The 27855-nt window shown below is 47.4% G+C and overlaps 1 protein-coding gene across 2 annotated transcripts in view; it reads right to left on the reverse strand.

Moving 5' to 3' along the window:
* Window positions 1–27613, reverse strand: part of RLIM (ring finger protein, LIM domain interacting) — a 52483-nt gene extending 24870 nt beyond the window's left edge. For both annotated transcript variants that reach the window (XM_040323986.1, XM_040323985.1), the window contains exon 1: window positions 27485–27613. The gene's annotated coding sequence lies outside the window, so the exon portion shown is untranslated. The remainder of the gene's footprint in view (window positions 1–27484) is intronic.
* Between the last annotated feature and the right edge of the window lie 242 nt (window positions 27614–27855).

The following is a 27855-nucleotide window of genomic DNA, read 5'->3' on the forward strand; positions in this document are numbered from 1 at the left end:
TCAACGGGATTCCCTCAGCCTCCACTCTGTGGAGCAGCCGAGGAAGCAACTACAATGGAGGAAAGGTATAAAAGTATCCGATACTGACCCCACAGGGCCACCAACGCATCTGTACAGGATCACTAGACCTGGCCACGAACTTCGACACCTTGCAGTCGAGACGAGCGGCCAGGAGATCCATGCCCTGTGAGTCTCACCTCCTGCAAGGGAGCCGAAATACCTCAGAGTACAAAGACCAGCCGCCCTGGTCCAGCATCTGGCGGCTCCGGTAGTCCGCCTGCCAGTATACCTGATGGTAGACCGAAGCCACGGATGCGGCGTTGTACGGCTGAATCCAGCTCAGACGACCTTGCAGCCACTTCGACCACGAGGAGAGGCATAACCTGATCGCCCAAAGAACTAGGACAATGATTGGTAGACAGGATTTACAGTCTCCCAGCCAAGTACCAACCAGGCCCGACCCTGGTTCGCTACCGAGATCAGACAAGAGCGGGCGCATTCAGTGTGGTGTGGCCGGAGGCCCCCTAGAGTCCAGCGACCCTGAGCCGACTGAACCCACCAGGCGCTCCCCTCAACCCGTGAGGCTGGCGCCCGTAATCACCGTCCACCGGGAAGGGAAGAAATGACCTCCCGGACCGAAGAGTCGGGGATCTCAGCCACCAATTCGGAAATACTGACCAGGTGGCGCACCTGAATCTGATGATCCAGTGACAAGAGATTTGTACCACTCGGGCAGTATTTTCCTCAGGAAGACACGCGTGGAACTGGGCATACGGCACCGCCTCGAAGGAGGCTACCAACAGGCCCAGGACTCGCATGCAAAACGGAGAGATGACCGATTGCGTGATGCCAATGCCTTCACTGCAGACTGAAGAGTCTGCAATTTCCCCAGGGGAAGAAAGACCTTGGCCAGCGAGGAGTCCGGGTCAACCCTAGGTACTCCAAACCAGGACCAACTCCAAAATGTTTAACACCCACCCAAGTTCTCGGAGGGTCTGAATGGCTAGACGCATCCACCAATTCTGAGCCAGAAACTGCTCTCAGAAAAAAAGGTCTACCAAGTAGCCACAATGGCAAAGCCTTGCAGGTCCAGCGAAGCTAGAATAAGTCCGAGCTCCCTGGTTAAAACCCTTTTGATCTGGCGTCAGCACTAAGAAAGGGCCACAAACTGACAGTGGTCCTCCCTCATCGCAAAGCACAAAATGGGACATGCATGCAAGCGTCCTTGATGTCCAAAGAAAGCCAGAAAGTCCCCCGGATGGAGCGCAGCTACCACCTGGATTCCATGTGGAACTACCCAACATTCACAAGGGCTTGAGGCCCAAAATCGGACGGACCCCGTCCATCTTCGCCAAGACCAGATTCGAATAGAAACCCCTTAGACCTCTGGTCCTGCAGGACAAATAAGCTTACCCCGCAACCTGGCAAGTCCCATACTGCCCCAGGGCAGACTGACGAGCTGGAAGGAGAGGGAGATACAGGGGGGGGGGGAGCAGGGAGGTGCACCTAGCTCTGAACCTGCAAAGCCGACCTCCCACCCCAGAGAAGGCTACATACATTGGCGGATTTGGGAGCTGGCGAGATCGGCTTACGCACCCAGGGGCGTTTTAGTCCCCCAGCTGAGCCTTAGTCAGCCTGGGAGACGAAAATACCGCTTCGGCGTGGTAAAGGAAGGGCTCCGCCCCCCCCCCCCCCTGGAGGACTGAGGGAGGAGAGTGCTCTTCCCTCCAGTGACATCCTTGATAATGTCGTGCAGCGAGGACCCAAAAGGCCTCCCACCCTTCAAGGGTAAATCCGCCAAGGCATATGTTAGAGGCCTAGTCAGCAGACCAGCATTCCAACCAGAGGAAGCAGCATAGAACCATCTCTGAAACAAAAGCCCTGGATATCAAGAGCGCGGCATCCAGTGAAGTATCCCAGACATATACAAGGCCCTGGACCAGCTGGTCCGCTAGCCTAATAACTACGGGAGAGAGCCTGCGCTTCTCCACAGTCTGGTACAAAATGCTCACTCAGTGAGTGACTGAGACCCCAGAGTAGGAGCCCCAATAGGCCACAAGGCAGACCCAAGCACGGTAAACATGTGACGGGTCAGTGCTTCGGATCTACAATCAGTTAGATCCATACGAGCAGGGGTTCCCGCAATAGGGCGAGTGGGTATACACCCTGGGAACCGGAGGGTTCACCCGCGGAGAAGCCCACTTAAAATAAATAAATAAGGCTCTCAAAGGGGGTCCTGAACCGCCAGGCAGTGATGGACTACAAAAGCCTTCTGAGGCTTTACCTATTCCGCATCTATAAAAATGATCAAAGAAGGGCACCTCAGGAAAAACCTGCACAGAGCAGTCCAATTTGTATGACCCAAAAAAGACCGAGCCCTCAGCGGAAGCCCAGCTGTACTATCCAGCTTAAGGGAGTCCCTTATAGCAGCGAGAAGCACACCAACCCAAGTACCTGGTCCATGGCTCCAGATAAAACAGAACCGGGAACCTGAGCCGCAGCTAGGTCCCGGTCTGATACAGAGCATTCCCCAGGGGATAGCGGGGGCATTTTTACCCCCCTTATGTCCACACTCCGCTCCCACCCTGGCAACAAAAGTGTCCAGGACTAACAAAGTGTCTGTGGGAATCCCAGGTGCTAGCACCAGCTGCCACCTCAGGCATGTTTGGGGAAGAACCCAGATACTGACTCTAAAAAAACGGAAGCTCCTAGAGTCCTATCCAGGCTAGACTGAACCCACCCTCTTGCTGCGCTGACCAGGGGGTTACCCAGGGGACTCACCACAGCGCCGCCGCCTGGCCTTAGTACACAGCGTGTGGAGAGGAAAAAAAAATGTGAGGTATCTGTGAGACCTGTGTGCGCCGTAGGAACCAGCACTAGGAGGTTAAGACTCAAAGATGGCCGCCGAGCGCTCAGAACACGGCCACAGTAAAATGGCTGACCGCAATATAAGCTGCGCCATAGCGCGGCTACGACAAAATGGCCACCAATGGGAGTTTTCATTGTAACTGAAAACCACCCAAAAAATGGCGGTGAAACGCTGCATTTAAACAGTGAAAGCCTAAGAGGACCCCAGCCGTACCAACCCACCTAAGCAGAAGAGACTGTACTTACCCATCCAAGCGAGGACTCACCGACGCATTCCTGACAGAGCTACAACCGCAATGGAGGTAGCTGTCGGCCCGGTCCACTGTGAGTGAGACAACACCACAGCGCAGTCATATGTGGACCTCGGAGCGGAAAGCTCACCGGCCACCCCAGGAGTCATGGGGTATGTCGTGGCAGACCCAGCCTCTATGCAAAGGCGGTGTGCTCACGCTCACTGGCCGGACTGAGTAGACTACAAGGATCTATATATCCAGACTATCTCTGAGCTGACAGTTGATAGAAGATTCTTCATGAAAAAAATAAAAATAAAAAATAAACTTCTCCTCAGGGCGCTGGGCCCAAAGGGAGCCATACGTCGTCCTCCTTTGCTAGGCAGAACGAAACTGAGGCTGCATACTGCAGGGAGGAGGGTTATGACTGGAGAGACCACCCCCTGGGTGGGGCTGTTCAACTCTTAAAATACCATGTATTTAATTATCTAACATGTTTCTGCCTAGTCCTCTCCTGTGAACAGGAACATAACCCAGGGCTTGACAAAATCCGGGTGCCTGGGCGCAATTGCGACAAGTAATTGTGACCTGGCGCCCGGGGAAGCTTAGGGCTGCAGAAGGCCGCAGCCTCAATTACCGGCCGGTGCGGGCCCGCCGCGATCGTGCAGCGGGGAGGTGGGGGCGCACGGAGACAAAGGATCCTGTGTCTGTGCGCCCGCCGGTAATTGAGGCCGCAGCTTTGCGGCCTTATGCAGGCCTAAGCTTCCTTCTGTGTTCTGGCTCCATCTTGTGGTGGCCATTGGCATTACAAGTAAAACAGCAGTTCTAATGCGTTTTTCACTGCCATCTCCTTCCCTCTAATTAGAACCCCCAAACATTATATATATTTTTTTTATTCTAACACCCTAGAGAATAAAATGGCGGTCGTTGCAATAATAATAATAATGTTACGCCGAGTAAATTGATACCCAACATGTCACGCTTCAAAATTGCGTCTGCTCGTGGAATGGCGACAAACTTTTACCCTTTAAAATCTCCATAGGCAACGTTTAAAAAAATTCTACAGGTTGCAGGTTTTGAGTTAGAGGTGGTCTTGGGCTAGAATTATTGCTCTTGCTCTACCAATCGCGGCGATACCTCACATGTGGTTTGAATACCGTTTACATATACGGGCCCTACTCATGTATGCGTTCGCTTCTGCGCACGAGCTTGGCGTGACGGGCGTGTTTTCTGTCTCTTAACTTTTTTAGCTGGCTCCTAGATTCCAAGCAAATTTGTTAAACCCTGGTTTAGGAGATATTTCTTGCACCTACAGTTAAGCCTTACTCTAGGTTACCTGTAGGTGCAAGATGTGTGGTTGGGGTTTACAACCACTTTAATTATGGATCTAAACACAGTTGATTGTTTTCAATAGAGCCATTCTCACAGCTGCGTAAACATGCACTACACATTTAGACTTGTAACACAGAATATAATAATCTGCTTTTAAGAACGCGTTGGTAAGTGAATATCATCAGTAAAAACATGTTAGTTCATTTTGCATTACTGAACACGTCCTCCTAAAGTCCATACAATGGAGATGAGGTGTCCTGTAGTTCACAGAGAAGACTGGACAGAGCTGATAACACTGCGAGAGTTCTGTGCGGCACAGAACAGTTTACAAAGCTCTGTAAAATTCTGACAGGATTACTTTTATTTTTGCACATCTATAACAAAATGCTTGAAGTTGCCTATTTACTTGACCAAAAGGGAGCAACTAAGAAATTGTTTGGATTAAAGCCTAGTTAACACAGCATAAGGTCTTTTTTTTCCCTCTCAACCCAGACTGGGTTGAACCAAAAAATAAATCTGACAGTCCCGGTTGGAGCCGCTGTACCAACAACCTGATGTTAGTACAGTGTTTTCACCCGCTGAGCTCTTGTGTTCTGTCAGGAGGACAGCACCTGTTACTCTCAGAATACACGGACTGGCTGCAGGCACTGATTACACCCTCCCCCCCAATGACTGACCTACCAAGCAAGTGTAGCCATTCAATGGTCAAAATTTGGCTAATCCTTGATGAACCAGATCAATTTTAAAATCGGTGTGTGGCAGTCCCTCTTCAACAGAAGTTGATTGATTGGCTTCCGATGAAGGGACATATTTACATTTTTTTCTCAATACAATGAATGGCCCAATGGAGAGGATTCCTCCACCCACCTTGATGGTGTGGATGGAGGAATGGATTTTACACACACACACACACACACACACACACACACCTCTTTTCGGGAGTAAAATCTTCTGAGCAACAGTCTATTAGATAACCCAGAAAAAGTATGTTCTGGGAGGGTACCAGACAAGACTTCCGTTGGTTGACTCTCCACCCTAGATCCTGAAAGGTCCGCAAAACCAACTGCAGATGCCAGATCTTGGGCAAAGATCAGAAAATAGTCCAGATATGGGACGATCGATATACTTTGTATCCGAAAAAAAGGCCATGCCCTGTCACTGAAAGACCGGAAGGAGGCTACCACCTCCTTCATAGAAGACATTAACTTTTTAAAAGAGGTAGTCTCTGAACTAGCCCTAGATGGAATACAATCTTCACAAAAAAGCTTTTTATACCCATCAGGCAGCCTGGCTCTACAGTTTCCACTTTTCTGCTGCATAATCACAGACAAGGGCTTACCTTGGGGGTAGTATGGGAACCGGAGGCTGCCGCTGGTTCCTTTCGAGGGGGTGCTCCCTCCTCAGGCCTATCCTCAAGCTCCATTGGTGAGTATCGGCCAGGGAAAATAGGCTGCTGTCCCGGGCAGCATGTCCTCAGTGTACTGCGACGTGTTCCTTATGAAAACGGTGCCAGAAAATACGTCACGTGACTTCCGGTTCCGACGCAATCTTGATGCGTTACCGGATGTCCTCCAACGCCATTTTGGTACACCTCTGTGAAGCCGAGGAAGACAATGTTTTCACCAGCAGAGCTGGGGAAAAACTTGAAGGAAGTTGCCATTACCTTTGCAGGTAAGCAAGTACCCTCAACAGGGAACCCTTCTGGCTGAAAAAAAAATCAGGGACTGAACACACCCAGGACTTGGCCACAACCAGTACTGGATGTTGCCAGAGCAGGGGGGTCCACCAACCACAGTTACCAGACCTAGGAAAAACAGAAAACGTGTCCAAACAGTGGCCCGGGGCCACATGTGACCCACGGAGCTCTCCGATGTGGCCCGCAACCTCCTGCTCTGGGAAGAAATAGAATACCGTTATTAAAGGTCAGTTTATTACTAAAATCACTGTCTATATGGGCATATCTGTTCTGCAGTGGTTACTGGGTGGCTTTCAAACAAATCCACAGATGCAGAGAAGTGTACCTGCGGGTTACCTGCACAGAGCCAAAGACTTCTGTTATTACCTGCAAGTTTGGTGAGCTTTCTGAAAGTGCACCAAACCTGCAGAATATAATAAAAGCAAAGTGCAGAAAAGCCATAAGTGTGAAAGCAGCCATGGGCCACTTTTACAGTCAGTCCGACCAATTGGACCCTCCATACAGCTCTAGGTAGTGGCAGACATCAATCGAACCACCAATACGATCCGCTAAAATGTATAGTGGGCTGTGTCTACTCTGCATATGCAGAGCAGACACCGACATGCCATCCACCTGCTCCGCTCATTGTGGCCCACGACCAGTTACCTAGTCGCTTAAGTGGCCCTTGCTCTTCAAAAGGTTGGGCACCCCCGTTTAGTTTATTCAGCATGAAATGGAGCTTGGTTATGTAGTGTGAGACCGCATATTCTGTATTGCATTCACACAATTTCACAGTAACCATGAGATAAACCATAGTTTAGGAATATTCCTTTATCCTATTGTTCTGCAAATCTATGTACGCTACAAACTGTATGATTGAATCAATTCCGATATCGCAGTTTTACTAACCCAACAGCTTATTCTAAATAGGAAACCTTCACCTTAATGCATTCTAGCAAGGGCCGAGTGCTGCTGTCTGTGTCAAAAGACGCAGCAGCAGGAGTGATTCTCCAACAGGGAACTTTAGAGGAGAAGCCAGGAGCGCCGATGAGGGACCCCAGAAATGGAGGATCGGGGTCAATCTTTGCAAAACCAACTGCACAGAAAGGGTAAATTATATATATAAAAAATGTATGTACGTACATACGTACATACGTACGTATGTATACACACACACACACACACACACACACACACAGCCCCTTTACTTTCAGTGCAGCAAACTCTCTCCAGAAGTTCAGTGAGGATCTCTGAATGATCCCATGTTGACCTAAATGACTAATGATGATAAATAGAATCCACCTGTGTGTAATCAAGTCTCCGTATAAATGCACCTGCACTGTGATAGTCTCAGAGGTCAGTTTAAAGCGCAGAGAGCATCATGAAGAACAAGGAACACACCAGGCAGGTCCGAGATACTGTTGGAGAAGTTTAAAGCCGGATTTGGATACAAAAAGATTTCCCAAGCTTTAAGCATCCCAAGGAGCACTGTGCATAATATTGAAATGGAAGGAGTATCAGACCACTGCAAATCTACGAAGACCTGGCCGTCCCTCTAAACTTTCGGCTCATACAAGGAGAAGACTGATCAGAGATGCAGCCAAGAGGCCCATGATCACTCTGGATGAACTGCAGAGATCTACAGCTGAGGTGGGAGACTCTGTCCATAGGACAACAATCAGTCGTATACTGCACAAATCTGGCCTTTATGGAAGAGTGGCAAGAAGAAAGCCATTTCTTAAAGATATCCATAAAAAGTGTTGTTTAAAGTTTGCCACAAGCCACCTGGGAGACACACCAAACATGTGGAAGAAGGTTCTCTGGTCAGATGAAACCAAAATCGGACTTTTTGGCAACAATGCAAAACGTTATGTTTGGCGTAAAAGCAACACAGCTCATCACCCTGAACACACCATCCCCACTGTCAAACATGGTGGTGGCAGCATCATGGTTTGGGCCTGCTTTTCTTCAGCAGGGACAGGGAAGATGGTTAAAATTGATGGGAAGATGGATGGAGCCAAATACAGAACCATTCTGGAAGAAAACCTGATGGAGTCTGCAAAAGACCTGAGACTGGGACGGAGATTTGTCTTCCAACAAGACAATGATCCAAAACATAAAGCAAAATCTACAATGGAATGGTTCACAAATAAACATATCCAGGTGTTAGAATGGCCAAGTCAAAGTCCAGACCTGAATCCAATCGAGAATCTGTGGAAAGAACTGAAAACTGCTGTTCACAAACGTTCTCCATCCAACCTCACTGAGCTTGAGCGGTTTTGCAAGGAGCAATGGGCAAAAATTTCAGTCTCTCGATGTGCAAAACTGATAGAGACATACCCCAAGCGACTTACAGCTGTAAACGCAGCAAAAGGTGGCTCTACAAAGTATTAACTTAAGGGGGCTGAATAATTTTGCACGCCCAATTTTTCAGTTTTTTATTTGATTTGTTACAAAAGTTTGAAATATCCAATAAATTTCGTTCAACTTCATGATTGTGTCCCACTTGTTGTTGATTCTTCAAAAAAAAGTTACAGTTTTATATCTTTATGTTTGAAGCCTGAAATGTGGCAAAAGGTCGCAAAGTTCAAGGGGCCGAATACTTTCGCAAGGCACTGTATACACACACACACACACACACACACACACACACACACCCCAAAATGAAAAATGTTGGGACTGTAAAGGAAGGATGCACTAAGCCAAGAACTGAAATGGTAAATGGCCGTTTTTAAAAAATATTTATATTTTTTTATAAATAATTGTATTACATTCAACTTTTTAACCACTTGCCGAGTATACATACATAGGCAGAATGGCAAGGCTGCGCAAAGGGGCGTACCTGTAGGTCCCTTTGAATTTGCTGCCGTGCGGCTCGGTGAGCATGCCTATGTTTGCCGGGTGCCCACGATCGTCTTCACGGAGTGGCAGAAAGGGGAGATGCCCATGTTAACCAGGAATTTCCCTGTTCTGCCTAGTGACAGGCACTGTCGTGTCACTGGTAGCGCAGCTCCCCCCCACAGTTAGAATCACTCCCTAGGACACTTAAGCCCTTCCTCGCCGCCCTAGTGGTCAACTCCTTCCCTGCCAGTGTCATTTACACAGTAATCAGTGCATTTTTATAGCAATGATCGCAGTATAAATGACAATGGTCCCAAAACAGCATCATATGTGTCCAATGTGTCCTCCATAAAGTCGCAGTCACGATAAAAGTCACAGATCGCCGCCATAATGCCATAAATCTATGCCCTATTTTGTAGACGCTATAACTTTTGCGCAAACCAATCAATATATGCTTATTGCAATTTCTTTAAACAATAATATGAATAATACGTATCGGCCTAAACCGAGAAAAAAAATATATATTTTTAATATATTTTTGCAAAAAGTAAAAAATATTGCTTTTTTTAATTTTCTTTGTTTAGAACGCAAAAAAAAAAAAAAACACGCAGAGCTAATCAAATACCACCAAAAGAAAGCTCTATTTGTGGGGAAATAAGGACATCAATTTTGTTTGGGTGCCATGTCGCACGACCACAACATTTTTAGTTAAATGGACGCAGTGCCAAATCGCAAAAAAATAGCCATCATTGAGCAGCGAAATCCTCCAGGGCTGAAGTGGTTAATATTAAATTTACATTTAAAATACATTTATTGTTGGCCATTATTGGCAGCTTCAGTGCAAGAAAGATCAATACAAATGCAGTCTCTGACCATCTCTTGTATCATGTCTGCAGTCTCTTGCTTAAAACACATTGCCAATATTATTAGCAAAATTTCTATTTGGTGCACTTCTAGCAGATGATACAGGAGATGGTCAGAGACTGCAGACATAGTACAGGAGAAATCTCACATGGTCCCAAGTATTCAGAACCATTGCTCAGTATTTAGTAGAAGCCCCCTTTTGATCTAATACAGCCATGATTTTTTTGGGGAAAGATGCAACAAGTTTTTCACACTTGGATTTGGGAATCCTTTGCCGTTCCCCCTTGCAGATCCTCTCCAGCTCTGTCAGGTTAGATGGTAAACGTTGGTGGACAGCCATTTTTAGGTCTCTCCAGAGACGCTCAATTGGGTTTAAGTCAGGGCTCTGGCTGGGCCATTCAAGAACAGTCACGGAGTTGTTGTGAAGCCACTCCATTATTTTAGCTATGTGCTTGGGGTCGTTGTCTTGTCCAAAGGTAAAATTTCAGCCCAGTCTGAGGTACTGAGCACTCTGGAGAAGGTTTTCGTCCAGGATATCCCTGTACTTGGCCGCTTTCATCTTTCCCTCCATTGCAAACAATCGTCCTGTCCCTGCAGCTGAAAAACACCCCCACAGCATGATGCTGCCACCACCATGCTTCACTATTGGGACTGTATTGGACAGGTGATGAGCAGTGTCTGTTTTTTGCGATTCGGCACTGCGTCGCTTTAGCGGACAATTGCACGGTTGTGCAACGTTGTACCCAAACAAAATTGACGTCCTTTTTTCCCCCCACAAATAGAGCTTTCTTTTGGGGGTAATTGATGACCTCTTTTTGGTCTATAAACAAAAAAAAAGCGTCAATTTTGAAAAAATAAATAAAAGGTTTTACTTTTTGCTATAATATCCCCAAAAACTAAATATATATATATATATATATATATATATATATATATATATATATATATATATATATATATATATATATATATATATATATATATATATATATATATATATATATATTCTTCCACAGTTTAGGCCAGGGTTTGACAAATTTGCTTGGAATCTAGGAGCCAGCTAAAAAAGTTAGGAGCCAAAAAACGCGCCCCGTCAAGCAACGCATATGTGAATAGCGCCCGCATATGTAAACGGTATTCAAACCACACATGTGAGGTATCGCCGCAATTGGTAGAGCGAGAGCAATAATTCTAGCCCTAGACCTCCTCTGTAACAAAACATGCAACCTGTAGAACTTTTTAAATGTCGCCTATGGAAATTTTAAAGGGTAAAAGTTTGTCACCATTCCACGAGCGGACGCAATTTTGAAGCGCGACATGTTGGGTATCAATTTACTCGGCTTAACATCATCTTTCACTATATATAAAAAAAAAAAAAATGGGCTAACTTTACTGTTTATATTTTTTTTTAAATTAAAACAAGTTATTTTTTCCCCCAAAAGGTACGCCTAAGCTTCCCCGGGCGCCAGGTCACAATTTTTTGTTGCAATTGCGCCAATATTTTGTCGAGCCCTGTGTTAGTATGAGGCCATCATTGGGATTGGGGGGCTCACATAAAGGCTAGCTCAACAGCTGCTGAGGGACTACAAATCCCAACAACCCTCCTGAAACCTTCCGAGAGTTTCTATTTCCTCAGGAGACCAAGAGACTTTTCCATCCCCTTTGATTCCTGCGGTAACCCAGCTGACGTTGGGCTCACGCTGGTCCTTGTGGTCCCTCAGTCTGGTTTTGCAAAGATATTAAGCGAGTCTTCTCTGGATGGTTATTTGCTTTTCCTGGCTGGTCCTCATGCTGAGAGGCTTTTATCTCTCTCTGCTGAAGGCCAGAACAAAACCATTTTGTACAATGTGATGAAGTGCAGTGGATGAGGCCTCTGGAGGGTCATTGTCACTGGAACCCCCGTGATTGTGGCAGCAATTTGTTGCTACAATCCTGCATCTCCGTGCACCCCACCACGCGATCGTGGCGGGCCCGCGCCGGCCGGTAATTTAGGCCACGGCTTTGCGGCCAGAAGCCAGGTCACAATTTGTCGCAATTGCGACCGGGCGGCCGGATTTTGTCGAGCCCTGGTTTAGGCCGATATTTTATTTTCAAAAATATGTAGAATACAAATCGCAATAAGTATATATTGATTGGTTTGTGCAAAAGTTATAGCATCTACAAAATAGGGGATAGATTTATGGCATTCTAATTAAAAATAATTATTTTTACCAGTAATGGAGGCAATCTGCGATTTTTAATCGGGACTGCGACATTATGGCGGACACTGTTGGCACCATTTTGGGACCATTGACATTTATACAGCGATCTGAGCTACCAATTACTGTATAAATGACACTGGCAGGGAATGGGTTAAACACTAGAGGGCGATCAAGAGGTTAAATGTGTTACCTGTATGTGTTCTAACTGTAGGGGGATGGGCTTGCTACCCCGATGACAGCAGTAGATCCCTGTCATGTTGCTAGGCAGAACAGGGAAATGCATCTCCCCGTTCTGCCTCTCCTTGCCGCAATCGCGGGCGAACATAGAGTTTGCGGGGCACATTCCTATGGTGTGCGCCCGCTAAGCCTCAAATTCAAAGGGACGCACAGGAATGCCCATTTTCCTGCCCGTGCCATTCTGTTGGCGTAAATCGGCATGCAGCGGTCGGCAAGTCAAAGTTTCAAACTACCAGCAAGAATAAATGCTTACATTTTAAAGCGGTGGTTCCCCCTAAAACAAATTTCTAACAATACATTCGTAAGACCCGTTACACTGCGGGTAGGCTGGCTTTTTTTTTTTTTTTTTAGTACATACCTCGATCTCGGCGTTTCGTCCCTTGGCGGTGGGCGTTCCTAGTTGATTGACGTTCCTCCGACGGGCGCATACTGCGCGTCACGACTTTCCGACAGAAGCCGAACGTCATTGCGCAGGCGCCGTATAGAGTCGGCTCTAGACGGCGCCTGCGCAGCGACGTTCGGCTTCTTTCGGAAAGTCGTGACGTCACGTATGTGCCCGTCGGAGGAACGTCAATCAACTAGGAACGCCCACCGCCAAGGGACGAAACGCCGAGATCGAGGTATGTACTTAAAAAAAAAAAAAAAAAAAAAAAAAAAAAGCCAGCCTACCCGCAGTGTAACGGGTCTTACGAATGTATTGTTAGAAATTTGTTTTAGGGGGAACCACCCCTTTAAGTGCACCTGTCATTTCAAATCCATAATGGCAGCGCCCGTTAGCGGGCATCCTCTCACCTGCTGCCGCCACATCTCTCACCATGTTGCTGCCCTAAATATCTGATGCCGGTGTCAGCTGTAAGAATACAATAGTTGACAAAGGACTTCCCTTCATCCAAGCTTCTCAGCATGAATGGAGGAATCTATGATCTGTCTGTGGGCAGGCTGGTTGTACTGAAGTCAATCCATCAATTGCCTTCAGTTAAACCAACCTGACAGGTTTTGTCCAATCACTGCCGGAAGCCATGTTCAACGGCAGAGATCATTGCATTCTGCCAGTGAGGAAAGCTCCCCCCACTGGAAGAAAACAATTGTATGGTAATGTATGGTCCGCCTTAGATTCATCTCTCAGATTTTTTTCCTAGCCGAGTGCAATATTTCAGCTTCCTATACCCTTGTAGGATATTCACATTACAGGAGTCTGTCAAACTGGATGCGCAAAATCTGGAGCTGCATCATGATGGGCACCAGAGGAACATCTGCAGCAAAGACAACACTGTCATGGCCTTGTAAATATATATTATTGATTTGACTACTTCTGATATACCCAACCTTTTACTTATTAAATATTTGTGAATTTCCAGTGGGAGCTGCAAGGTCCTCTATAAAATTAGCCTGTCACTACAGGATCAAAGAAAATTGTTAAATCTGAAGAGACTCCATTCTTACTTTGCCAGCATGCCATAACTTAAAAGTGGAACTAAACCCTCCTGTCCTTTACAGCCAGAGAAGCTGTTATCTTGGTCGCTGATCGGCAGTTGCCATGGTGCTGAACATTTGATCACTAATGACACCAGCAACTTAATGGTTTGGTTGTGAGCACAAGTATACACGAGTTATTCACGGCATGCTGTGGGAAACAGTTAAATCAATGGGTTCAATCCCATTTTAATAAAGCAGAGCATTACAACTTTCATGTTGCAGATTTTTTGTTACTCAATGACTGGACACTCACCAATGAGGTAACTCTTGCAAAACATCTCGACACCTGGCTCCATTCTTGCTATCTTACAGATGCCATACATGAGCAAGAATAGACTGCATTGTACCACAGGCAGTGTACACTAAATAAAAATTATATTAGGAGTAAAAGTACCAGAAGTTTACCACTTCTGCAAAAAACACAACATCTCCTAGCAATTTGGGCATTTTCTTCAACTGCCATTGGCTGGCGCTGCCGTCAATCTCATCCAGTGACGCCGCGCGCTGAGGACGAGTGATAAAGTGAGCGGCTATGGTTGCTCGCTGCATCACAGGAGCGCGCCCACAATTACTCACCACCACGCAAGCTCTCTTGCATGACTGGTCAGTACTTGCGGGGAGGACCAGAGACAGCCGCCGAGGGACCCCAGAAGATGTGGATCGGGGCCAATCTGTGCAAAACGAACTGCAGTGGAGGCAAGTATAACATGTTTGTTATTTTAAAGGAAAAAAAATGTTTTCCTTTACTAACCCTTTAAAGAATTTCCAAAAAAAAAAAAAAAAATGGCGGTCGTTCAAATTACGTCACACGGTATTTGCACAAATATTTTTCAAACGCGTTTCATGAATTAAAAAAATAAAACAGCAAAGTTGACCCTTTTTTGTATAATCTGAAAGATGTTAAAGGGGTGGTTCACCCTAAAAACTACTTTTTTTTTATTACAATGGCCCCCCACATTACAATACGATTAAGGCTATTATTTTTTTGAAGCTGTACATACCTTTGTACAGCATATTCACCCGTTGCGAGTCCCGCGGGAGTGGGCGTTCCTCACATGTCTGTGATTGACATTTTGACCAAAAACGAGCTCCCCCCGTCACGTAAGCCGCGTCACAATTGGCGAAAGGAGCCGAACGGTGATGCGCAGTATAGCGCCGACTCGCCATTCGGCTCCTTTCGCCAACCGTGATGCGGCTTACGCGACGGAGCTAGTTTTTGGTCAAAATGTCAATCACAGACATGTGAGGAACGCCCACTCCCGCGGGACTCGCAACGGGTGAATATGCTGTACAAAGGTATGTACAGCTTCAAAAAAATAATAATAGCCTTAATCGTATTGTAATGTGGGGGGCCATTGTAATAAAAAAAAAAAAAAAATGTTTTTAGGGTGAACCACCCCTTTAAGCTGAGTAAATAGATACCAAACATGTCACGTTTTTAAATTGCGCACACTCGTGGAATGGCTCCAAACTTTTTTTTTTAGCGTTAGAGGAGGTCTAGTGCTAGAATTGTTGCTCTCGCTCCAACGCACGCGGCGATATCTCATGTGTGGTTTGAACGGCGTTTACATATGTGGGCGGGACGTGTGTGTGTGCTTCTGTGCACAAACACATGGGGACAGGGGGTGCTTTTTAAAAAAAAAAAAGAAAAAAAATCAATTGTTTATTTTTGCCTTTTTTTTTTTTTTTACACTTTAGTTCCCAATACAAGGAATGTAAACATCCCTTGTAATAGGAATGGTGTGCGACAGGTCCTCTTTATGGAGCAATATGGGGTCTATAAAACCCCACATCTCTCCTTCAGGCTGGAAAGCCGAAATTCGCCGCTTTGTTGACATCCGTGGCTCAGACGTAACGTCATAACGTCGCGTCTGGGCCTCCGACGATCATAGAGATGACTGGTGACCAGCTGGTCACCGGAAATCTGTATGCTCTTCTTTTCCGGCAGATTCTTTCTACGGGAGAGCGCGGAGAAGCACTGGGAGGGATGTCCCCTCCAAGAACAATCAAGAGGTGGAACTGTGGCTACAATTGTTCTTACAGTGCACAGAACCGCCGGCAGAAAAAAATGAGGACATCTGAATGATACCTGCAGCTGATGGCATCCCCACTGAAAGTCAAGGACGTCATATGACGTACTGCGGGCAGGAAGTGGTACTAAACGCTCAGCTTTAACCACTTTCCACCCGGCCTACAGTAAATTGACAGCTGGGCAGGACATTAGTCATTCTTGGTGGACCTTATAGGCTGTCCATCCAGGATTAGGCCGCACTGCTGCGGATCTGTCACCCACTAGGTCCACCATACACAGAGCATGACTGGTCCACAGTCGGTACAATGTGATCGCTGTGACCATTCACAGCAGATCACATGACAACTGTACACAGTGGATGGCTTCTATTCATTGTGCACTGTTGTGTGGAGCGCTGTAATTGGTCACAGTTATGGTACACACAGGGCCAGTCGCTGCCCAACTGTAGCATGTGCTTACCTGTGGTCAAACACAGTTAATCTCAATAGTAAAAACCGAATGAATGGATTTTATTCAGAAAAAAATTGTTGCTTATAAAAGTGAAATTCACGGTTAGGGAATCAGTGTTTTTTTTGTTTTTTAAATAAAAAAAAATCTGATCACCTTCCCAGAGTAATATAGTGTTACTATGGTAAAAGTCATGTATTGCTCTGGTCACAGTATGAAAAAAAAAAAAAAAAATGTTTTAACACACACACAGTCACCAGTGTCCCTGATCACTGCCACGCCAGGTATAAGATGATTGATGCTGTACCACACTAGTGATAGTATGAAGACAACTTGCCATGAAAATAATAGAATGGCGCCTTCTAAGTGCAGTAGAGCAACACACAAAAGAGTGAAGGACTTGTATAACATGTTAAAGGGGTTGTAAAGGTACAATTTTTTCCCTAAATAGCTTCCTTTACCTTAGTGCAGTCCTCCTTCACTTACCTCACCCTTCCATTTTGCTTTTAAATGTCCTTATTTCTTCTGAGAAATCCTCACTTCCTGTTCTTCTGTCTGTAACTACACACCGAAATGCAAGGATTTCTCCCTGGTGTGGAATGTCGTGATCGCCCCTCCCTTGGACTACAGGAGAGTCAGGACGCTCTACATTGCAGATAGAGAAAGGAGCTATGTGTTAGTGGGTGTCCCGACTCTCCTGTAGTCCAAGGGAGGGGCGAGCACGACACTCCACTCCAGGGAGAAAGCCTTGCATTACTGTGTGGAGTTACAGACGGAAGAACAGGAAGTGAGGATTTCTCAGAAGAAATAAGGACATTTAAAAGCAAAATCGAAGGATGCTTTTTGGCTGCTAGCAGGGCCCTTTAAACCCCAGTTAGCAGACAAAGAAAGGGTTAAATGCGCCCGAAAAGTGGCACTTCAATGCTGTTAAACCGCTCCAAAGATGCTGCTTGCAGGACTTTTTCTCTCATCCTGCAAGCGCACTGCTCCAGTGTGCAAGGCTCTCACACTTGGGCTGCAAGTGTTTTTCAGGCGCTATTTTTAGCCATTTAGTGCCTGAAAATCGCCTCATTGTGATAAAGGGTCTTAATATTAGGGCGCTTACCTGTCCAGGCATACAGCAGTGTACCACATCCAAGCTAATTCTTGAATCAGCTATGGGGTGCTGGTGCTGTCATCTTGACTAAAGGAAAACAGCAGTGAAACCTTGCGGCTTCACAACTTCCTACTGCGCTTTATGAATGAGCCGCAGTCTTCTGGGACCTGTGAAGTGTCCCAGAAGACTGCCAGGGAAGGAGGGTGGTTGGGTCAAACTTCTGGGTCAGTTCACGCAGCAAACTCAGGTACCCCTTCCCCACACAAGGTTCCAAATGTGGCAGTAGTTTTGGGTGGAGCTCCACTTTAACAGTTTAGTTCTGCGCACAAGCAACTGTGACAGTTCCCATTCTAGGCATACCTTAAATGTAACTATTTGTCCAAACAGGCTCTATCCATGTCTAGCTCCCCCCTATACCCGATCATAGGGAACCCCAAATTCCCGCCAGGTCTTGACCCCCAGGTCGGGAGCTTTTTTAGAGGCCTGCGCCGTACGCAAGTCAGACATTTTCTGGTGAATGACCATTGGCCCTCTTTAGAGGAGCTGCGAGATGAAAGGGGTGCCTTTCAACTGCCGTTTTGGACGGCGGTTCAACTGAGACACTTTCTGGTGTCCCTGCCTAACCCGCAGGGATTCGCCAAATCACTTACCACCTTCGAGGCTTATTGCTCAGAAGAGGGTGCGCTCCCAAGGACACTATCCACCATGTACAACCTCCTGACCTCCCCGACGGACAATGCGCACCTGACCTATTTGACTAAGTGGAAGAGAGACCTCAATCGCACATTTACCCCATGTGAGTCCCAGCGTATTATCTTATTTGCCCTGAAGACCTCCATATGTACGAAGGTGCAGGAGACCAACTATAAGCTCCTGACTAGGTGGTACCTAACCCCACATGCCTTACATACCTTCTACCCAGGGGACAGGGGTACGCTGCTGCATATATTTTGGTTGTGCCCCAAACTGTCACATTTCTGGTCTACTGTCAGGCTTACGATTCAGAAATTTACTGACTACAATATACCGGATGACCCGGCATTCTGCCTTCTGCACGCCAACAAAATATCACCTAAGAGGAACTTCCTGAGGAAGCCTTTGCCTCTTGCGTGGAGTGTTCTTGGGGCAGTCCTGACCCAGACCGGGCTCCCCCGAGGACCTACCCCTGGCTATCCCCCCCCCCTCCCACTATGCTTTCCACTCCCTTCCCCCCTCAGCCCCATTTTCTCAGCTATGGGCCCCCCCTCCTCCCGTCCTGCCCCCCGCCATGTTTTCGGGGGGGCAGCCGGGGTTCGGGGACCTCGGTCGTTGGGGTGCGGGGGTCTCACTGGTGGCGGGTTTATGCGGCCCTATAGGGTCACGATCTGTGATGTTTGCTGATTTGCCATCCAATGCTTCTCTATGTGGTGAATGCGCAGGACCCCGCCGTGCCCCCCCCCCCCCCCTTCCTATTGCCTTTTGTATGTTTCCTTTTTACATGTTTGTATTGATTTTCTCTTCGCCCATGTTGGGCCTTAATAAAAAAACTTCATATTTGAAAAACTATTTGGGAAACCGTAAAATAGATGGGTTTAACGCCACCTTAAAAATGTCACTTTTAGGAAGATGGCCCAAAAAGAACTATTTCACACACCAACAGGTACGCCCACTGGGCACACTACATAAACTGTATGTAGATTCCGCTACATACAGAGCTCAGCCTTGTGTTCCAGGTGCGAACCGAGACCTTCCTAACAGCTGTAACAAAACAGTCAAGATGAGCGGTGTTTAGCAATTCATATGCAGAGTTGTATTCTTTGAATGAATACAAAGCTTCCATTGATTGGCTGAATAGAAGATTGTGACATCCGACCACCTTATCCAATCAGAGGAAGCTTTCTATTTATTCACCAAATACAAAGCGGTATATGAATGGTTGATTGCTGCTCAGCCCGACTAATTTGTTTTGGGTGTAAAACAGGAAGGTTTCATCTCACACCCAGAACACAGTGCTGTATAATATAAGTAGCTGAGGCTACATAGTGTTTACCGTATTTATCGGCGTATACCGTGCACTTTTTTGCCCTGAAAAAAACGCGGGTGCGCTGTATACGCCGATACCCGCGCAGAGTTTGAATACTGCGCCGACATATACCGAGCGCAGTACACTCGTGTATTGTCGGGCAGTCTCTGCTCCTCCCGCGCTGACGTCCTGGACGTCAGCGCGAGAGTAGCCGAGCATTGCCGACAATACACGAGTGTACTGCGCTCTGTATATGTCGGCGTAGTATTCAAACTCGGCGCGGGAAACGAGCGGTGAGGACGCCGCAGAAGGACGCCGGACCCGACGAAGAGGACACCCGAAGCCGCAGACGGACGCCGCGCAAGACACCAAAACTAAGTAAAAAAAAAACTTTTCCACAGGAATTCGGGGCAACTTTAGGGGTGCACGCTATATGCGGGAGCGTGCTATACCCCGATAAATACGGTATATAGTGCACTGGTTAGTGGAATGCCTAGCATCCGTTCAACCCAGCAGGGCTTAAAAAAAAAAAAAAAAAAACACACACACACACAGTTTAGGAGGAGCCGGAACTCTATTGTGTTCTGACAGGGAGATGGCGGGTGACAGTGGCGCGCTGCATCTGGGTGACAGATGTACAGAATATCGGCACCCGATATCAGCCCTGAAAAAACAATCTTACCTACTTAAAATATACACTGTCACTCTACTGACACTGGCTGGGAAGGGGTTAAACAAAGGGGTTAAATGTGTGCCTAACCAGTGTTTTTGTGCTCACTATGTGCTGTTTTTACTAAGGGATGTGCTGTATTTTATTCCCTGCTTTGCAGCAAAACAAAATCCACCACATCCCTGCTGACAGAACAGAGCTCTGCCTTGTTCACATGGGCAGAGCTCTGTTCTGTGTGTCTCCTTGCCTTTCGGCAGGTTTCGGCACACATCCATTGGCCGGCACCCGCTGATTGGCTTGTGATGTGTCTAATAACAGCACGCACCCCCTACCTGGAAGTGATGGACCACGTACTAGGTATGTGATCCGGCACAGGAGAGCCATTCTGCCACCATACCCCTACATGAGGTGGTCAGAAAGCAGTCAATCACCATTTTTTGTTTTCTGCTAAACGAAGATCTTAAATTAACAAAATTATTCTTAGTTAAACATTTTTGCACATAAGTAATTTTTCTTCTTTACCGATGAGAACTGATAAACTGCCTTAAAGCGGTTCTCCACCCTAAAGTGGAGTCCCGCTGATCGGAACCCTCCCCCCTCCGGTGTCACATTTGACACCTTTCAGGGGGGAGGGGGGTGCAGATACCTGTCTAAAGACAGGTATTTGCACCCACTTCCGGCCCGGCATTCACAGGCAAAAGACGGGCATTCCGTCACATCCCGTCGCCCCCCCGTTGTGTGCTGGGAACACTCGGCTCCCAGCACACAGCGGGAGCCAATCGGCGGGCGCGACTCGCGCATGCGCCGTAGGGAACCGGGCAGTGAAGCCGCATCGCTTCACTTCCTGGTTCCCTCAGCGTGGATGGCGGGGGGAGCAGCAGAGAGACGAGCGATCGCTCGTCCTCTGCTGCGATCGGCGCTGGACTCCAGGACAGGTAAGTGTCCTAATATTAAAAGTCAGCAGCTGCAGTATTTGTAGCTGCTGGCTTTTAATATTATTTTCCCATGGCACATCCGCTTTAAAAGGAAAACACATTTTCACCTTCATGCAATCTATGCATGAAGGTGAAAAAACATCTGATACCATTGGCTGGCGCTGCTGTCAATCACATCCAGTGACACGGGGCGCCGAGTAATACAGTGAGCGGCTATGGCCGCTCGCTGTATCACGGGAGCGTGCCCGCAAGGACTCATCACCATGCAAGCTCTCTCACATTAATGTGGCGAGTTCTTGCGGGGGGGACCAGAGACAGCCGCCGAGGGACCCCAGAAGACGTGGATCGGGGCCACTCTGTGCAAAACGAACTACACAGTGGAGGCAAGTATGACATGTTTGTTAAAGAAAAAAAAATGGTCCTTTAATTAACCCTTTAATATCAGTATAAACAAAGTACTCGCTGTGCCTGGTCAGCTTGGCTGGTTGTTGGTTCTCCTTTCCTCACACAGAGGCAGCATACGAGGAAAGGAATGCCAATAACCGGCAAGTCTGTTTACATGTCATCAGCTGTGATTGGCCTTTTACTGATATCCGATCAGCTGTGCCCAAAAGGACACAGCATACTTCATTATTCCCATCGCACACTTTCCTGGATCCGCTCTTGGGTTTGGGTGCTTGTAGCAACAACCAGCTGGATACTGGTATACATTACAGTAGAAATATTTGACAGCACACCACGGAACAACGTGAATAGCATCCAAACGGATGTTTTATTGCATGATCACAACACAAAGAGAGTGCAACGTTTTGGAGCCACGTGGGGTCCCTTCATCAGGCATTTGAGGAGTCACATGCCTGACGGAGGGGCCCCACATGGCTCCAAAGGACACAGCAGTCACAGAGCATGCCCGATGTGCGTCCCAGCAGGCACACAGTTCTGGGAGGACATCAATCATGGGCGCCCTCCCAGAACTGGAGAAGCCATCTTTCGCCACTAGCAAGATGGGGGATGTGTTAAAAGTGCATTTCGACCTTTGTGGCTAAATTGGGATAACGCCTACATCATGGGTGCTCAACCTGTGGCCCTCCGGCTGTTGCAGAACTACAAGTCCCATGAAGCATTGCAAGGTTGATAGTTATAAGCATGACTCCAAAAAGGCAGAGGCATGATGGGAATTGTAGTTCAGCAAAAGCTGGAGGGCCACAGATGGCGCTCCCATGGCCTACATTATATTTGCTTGCATGTTCCCACTCACATAGAAAAAAAAAAACTTTTAAAACATTGCCCATGATTTTAAGCAGCAAAACTTTTATAAAAAGCTAACTTAGCTTCCCCCTTTAATGTAATGCTAAGAGGCGGGCTGGAGAGTTACATTTACCATAATAAGCCCTGTCTGTATTGCGCTTACAGATCTCATTCGCTTTGAACGAGATGTGCACATCTGTCCTAACAAAGGGTGCAAAGATCTCAAGGCCTGGGTGGAACACTGGATGTTAATGCATCAAGACAACTAACTAACCTATGCAGCAAGTTATACTGCCTATGATGTACGATATAATCCTGCTTCAAAGAAACAACTAGAAAGCTAAGAAATATACTAAATTCTCTTTGTTTTGAATCTAGGAGCCAGTCAAAAAAGTTAGGATCCAGTTTTTTTTTTTACTAACAAATCTTATGGGTGGAACATGTTCCCGAAGGTGAACTTATGCGTTAAAGCGGTTGCAACCCCCCCATCCCCCTCCAAAAAAAAAAAACTGCAAGACAAAGGCATAATGAGCCAGTATCCATTGCATACTAGACCATTATGAAACACTTCCCTTAGAACGAAGCTCTCAGCAGCACCCGAACACTGCCGAGATCGCTGACACTTTCCCCAGTTTCTTCCGGGTTTGTGGGCTCCTAAGCTGTGATTGGCCTGGAGCTGCGATGGCTAAGGGTATTTAATATAATCGCAGCATTGAGATTCAGCATTGTTCACGATTCTGCATTCTATCTCCAATTACATCATCCGTCGCTCTGTTGGGTGCTCTTCCTCTCCTGGAGTCACAAAGGCAGAGCCTGCCTGGTTCATAAAGTACACTGCCTGACGCGATCCATCCCACTCATTCCGCCATGCGCGGTAACATGTTTATCGCAATTGGTTTCAGGCATAGGCGCCCAAATGTGTGCGTTTGTACGTGTGTTTATGTGGGGTATTTTATGTACTTGGGGGTAACAATTTGACAAAAAATAAAAATAGTTTTTGCATCACAAAGGGTACAAAAAGTTCCCTATGTTTTTTTTTTTTGGGCGACAGGTTCTCTTTAATGAGACATCCAGGGTCTAAAAGACCCCCAATGTCTCGCCTGTGCTCAACTGAATGTAATGCATTCCACTGCATTACATTCTTTCCTGGCCGGGGAAGCTGCCAACAGGTACCTGGAAGTGACATCACTTCTGGGTCAACAATCAGAAGGGGAGGAGAGAGGATGCGTGTCCGCTCTCCTCCCTCCACCTACAGGCACCCACTATGGTCCCGCAGATGGGCAAGCGTAGCCTTGGGTACATAGCCGGGGGGGGGGGGGGGGGGGCAATTAGGGAGGCACCAGGATGAAACTTCTTGTCGCCATGGCGACCTGGGGTTTGTCGCACCCTGTTTTAGATATGCTGTGTGAATGGAAACAATGGGGTTTCTTAAATTTGGGTGCAAGGGTGGAAATTAGGGTTGTCCTGATACCAGTATCGGTACCGATACAGAGTATTTGCGGGAGTACTTGTACTCCCGCAAATGCCCCCGATGCCTCATCCGATACTCACCCACCCCCCGCCGCTGCAACGAATGCCGCCGTCGCATACCGCAACAACGCCGCCGCATGGTTAAACAGCGTGCGGGGAATATCACAGCTTTCATTTGAATAGCTGTAGTGTTTCCCGCCGCGTATAGACACTCCCCCTTGCTCGAGATTGGACGTGTGATCTGTCCAATCCCGAGCAAGGGGGAGTGTCTATACGCGGCGCAGCGGGGAACACTACAGCTATTCAAATGAAAGCTGTGATGTTCCCCGCACGCAGATTAACCATGCGGCGGCGGCGGAATCTAGGTATGGGGGGACAAGGCTGGATTCATGGGGGACATGGCTGCATATGTGGGGGGACAGGGTTGCATATGTGGGGGGACATGGCTGCATATGGGGACACATTTAAAAAAAAAAGTATCGGTATTAACTCCGATTACATCAGTTCATATCCGTTTCTTGCCTATAAACAGAAAACATCCACTTACACTCAAAAAATTGGAAAAGGATGTAGACAGGACATAAACAGACTCAGACGTAAACAGATAAGTCTGTTTACATCTGCCTGCCCAAAGACATACACTGCGGTTCAGTTTGAAACTGACAGATGGATCTAGAGTCTAGACTGAATGCCCATGTGAATGGACCCCAAGGGGTTACTACCCCTTTAATGAAGTGGTCTACATTACAGCATCCCCAGTACATTAACTCGCTGGGCTCCATCCTGTAATAGAATGCTTATTCCACTGTCCTCTCTGTCCTGCAGATATCAGGTTCGGATGTGCGGCCCCAGAAACCGACAAGTGACTCCATGGATTCAAGCGATTGTAAAGTCTTGTTTTTTCCCTCTAAAAATAACAAACATGTTATACTCAAGGCCCATACACATGATCAGAACTTTTTGATCAGACAATCCGACCGTGCGTACGTGCCATCGGACAAACTTTTTAGCTTTTTTATCAGACAAATGTTCGCTGTGAGAACAGACAAACTTTCCGGCAACAAATGTCATACGTCAGCTAATCCGACACAAGTCCATCAGGCCAAAGTACAAACACGCATGCTCAGAAACAATGCTAAAGATCAGACAATAGCAGAAGTTGCCCAAAGGGTGGCAGTAAAGAGCAGAAAAACCACGTAGTACGTCCATTACGTCACTACGTTCGTGTTTGTTGGCTGAAAAAGCCTGCCGTGTTTATGTTTACCAAGTTCAGGGACAACGCCCATTCGGAGCAAAATACACAAAAAAAAAAAAGAAGAAGAAGATCGTGTGTATGAGGCTTTACCTACTCTATGCAGTGGTTTTGCACAGAACAGCCCAGATCCACCTCTTCTCGGGTCCGTCCCTCCCCCCCTCCTGTTGAGTGCCCCCACAGCAAGCCCCTTGCTATGGGAGTACCAGAGTAACAGCTTCCTAAATCCATTCACACTGAGCCCTGGTTCGGCACTCGTGCACCCCCCCCCTCTTCTGATTGGCTAGCTAACTGACAGCCAATCAGGAGAGACACGGATGGCCGACGAACTTGTGGACATTGCTGGAGAGAGAGTGGGCTGAGGTAAGCATTAGGGGGGCAGAGGCACACAGATCTTTTTTTTTTTTTTTATCTAAGGCCGGGTTCACACTGGTACGATAAACGCTCCGACATTGGGAGCTCATGACGTATGAAAATCAATGTTTCCCTATGAGAGCTGTCTTAACTGGTCCGACACGAGTCGGTCCGACTTTGAAAATGCGCCATGTACTACTTTGGTCCGACTTTGATCCTACTTCAGCCCATTGAATATCATTGAAGTCGGATCAAAGTAGGATCCTTGTCCTTACCATCCGTCTTGTGACATCCAACATGGTGATTACAGCAGCATTAAACATTTATCTCACACTGGGATTATTTTGATTGGTCAAAGCCAGACTATCACAAAGTCAGATCCTGTTCATGAAAGTCGGATAGATGTAGGACTGATGTCGCAGAGCAAAGTAGGATGAAAGTCCGATGACTGTCGTGAACCCAGCCTTAAAGAGGAGTTCCAGTCTCCTGAGGAAAAAAAGTCAGCAGCTACATAAACTGTAGCTGCTGACTTTTAAAAAACAGCCACTCATCTGTCCCACGATCCAGTGGTGTGCTCACCCCAGTCAGTCTCACCCACTGTCTTTGTTTCCTGGCATTTTCACTATGGGCACCCGACTGACAGCTTGCGGATTCACAGCCAGGTGCCGACTGTGCATGCGTGAGTCGCACTGCGCATTGTGAATGAGGGATGCAGTCTTCTCGGACCTGTCAGTGTCCCAGAAGACTGCAATGGGGAAGGGAGGAGAAGAGCACTTCCATTTCTTAAACAGATGTGAGAAGTGGGTACCTGCCCCCCCTTAAAAGGTGCCAATTGTTCGAGCAGGGAACAAGTCCTTAAAGCAGAACATCCTTTTTGGATGAAGCTATGCTTTAATGCATAGAATGCCTCAATATAAAAAACCTGACTTTACAACCACTTTCAATCCTTACCCACACATGCGGAGGCGGCTTTCTTACACTCTTGTCGAGCTGCCAGGTAGAGCAGACTGCTTATGTGTGGATAACGAATAAAGCCGAGCCGTCACTTGTCAGTTTGTGGGGCAGCAGATCTGACCCTCGGGCATCCTGAGAGGACAATGAAATAAATAATTCTATGTGTACATGTACAATCTGCCATGGCAGGATGGGATTTGATAAAAGTCATTAACAGTGAAAAAAGCCTTTCCTAAGGTGATCCTGAGACATCACAGCTGAAAGCCAGTTGCCATGTACAAAACCCTTCATGCTGGGCATGGATCCGGTTGCCATGTACAAAACCCTTCATGCTGGGCATGGATCCGGTTGCCATGTACAAAACCCTTCATGCTGGGCATGGATCCGGTTGCCATGTACAAAACCCTTCATGCTGGGCATGGATCCGGTTGCCATGTACAAAACCCTTCATGCTGGGCATGGATCCGGTTGCCATGTACAAAACCCTTCATGCTGGGCATGGATCCGGTTGCCATGTACAAAACCCTTCATGCTGGGCATGGATCCGGTTGCCATGTACAAAACCCTTCATGCTGGGCATGGATCCGGTTGCCATGTACAAAACCCTTCATGCTGGGCATGGATCCAGTTGCCATGTACAAAACCCTTCATGCTGGGCATGGATCCGGTTGCCATGTACAAAACCCTTCATACAGGGCATGGATCTGGTTGCCATGTACAAAACCCTTCATACTGGGCATGGAACTGGTTGCCATGTACAAAATCCTTCATACTAGGCATGGAACTGGTTGCCATGGGCACTCCTTTTTAACTGATCAATCCGGATCACTGGGCAGAACGTGATTCTCCATATCCGGCCTTGTACAGGAGACACACTGCGGTCATCATCATGGCTCCCTGACATCATCCCCGGCATACAGAGCACATGAGAGTCCGGAATGTACACCGACAGCCCGGATCACACACACAGGACAGGCGATGCTAAGCCGAGTTCCGCCATCTCTCTCCCTCCATACACTCGGCGTCCATTATACAGAACACACTCGGCGTCCATGATAAGAGCGGCGCTCACACTTAGACGTGACTCAGCTAATGTCGAAGAGCTGCCTGCTCCGGCCAACCCAGCTCCCAACTATTCGGGCCTACCCGACCACAGAAAAGCCTCGGCATCTCGTACGGCTCACCGCGCAACTTCACACCCGACGAGGCCTACTCTGCCTCTACAGCCACCCTTCCCCTTCGATAATAAATCTTCTGTCCGGAGCGCCGGCTTCCCCCGAATGTCTCCCGGTGTACATACCGCGAGGAGAGTCCGCTGGCTCCGGTGTCCAATCTTTTTCTGGCTCCTACGCCCAAAGAAATCCTCACTCCGCCATCTTCTCCATTGTTACGAAGGCAGCCCGGAAGTGAGCGGGAGGGGCGTGGCTTCGACTTTACAGAATGGTGGTGTAGCGCGAGAGTACGCATGTTACCGCGTTACCGTGACGTCGGGTGGGCGCCATGTTGCTTGTGGTGGCCTATCAGAGGGAGCCTTGTCTAACGCCACCTAGAGTACGTCCGCGGGACAAAAGTGCCTTGTAATTTCAGTCATAGCCAGTTCACGCCAGACTCGGCGTGGCTGCGCATAGACTGGGGATAATGCCTTGTTTGTGATAGGAGCACTTCATAACG

This window comes from Rana temporaria, chromosome 9, assembly GCF_905171775.1.
Source record: "Rana temporaria chromosome 9, aRanTem1.1, whole genome shotgun sequence".
Taxonomy (NCBI): domain Eukaryota; kingdom Metazoa; phylum Chordata; class Amphibia; order Anura; family Ranidae; genus Rana; species Rana temporaria.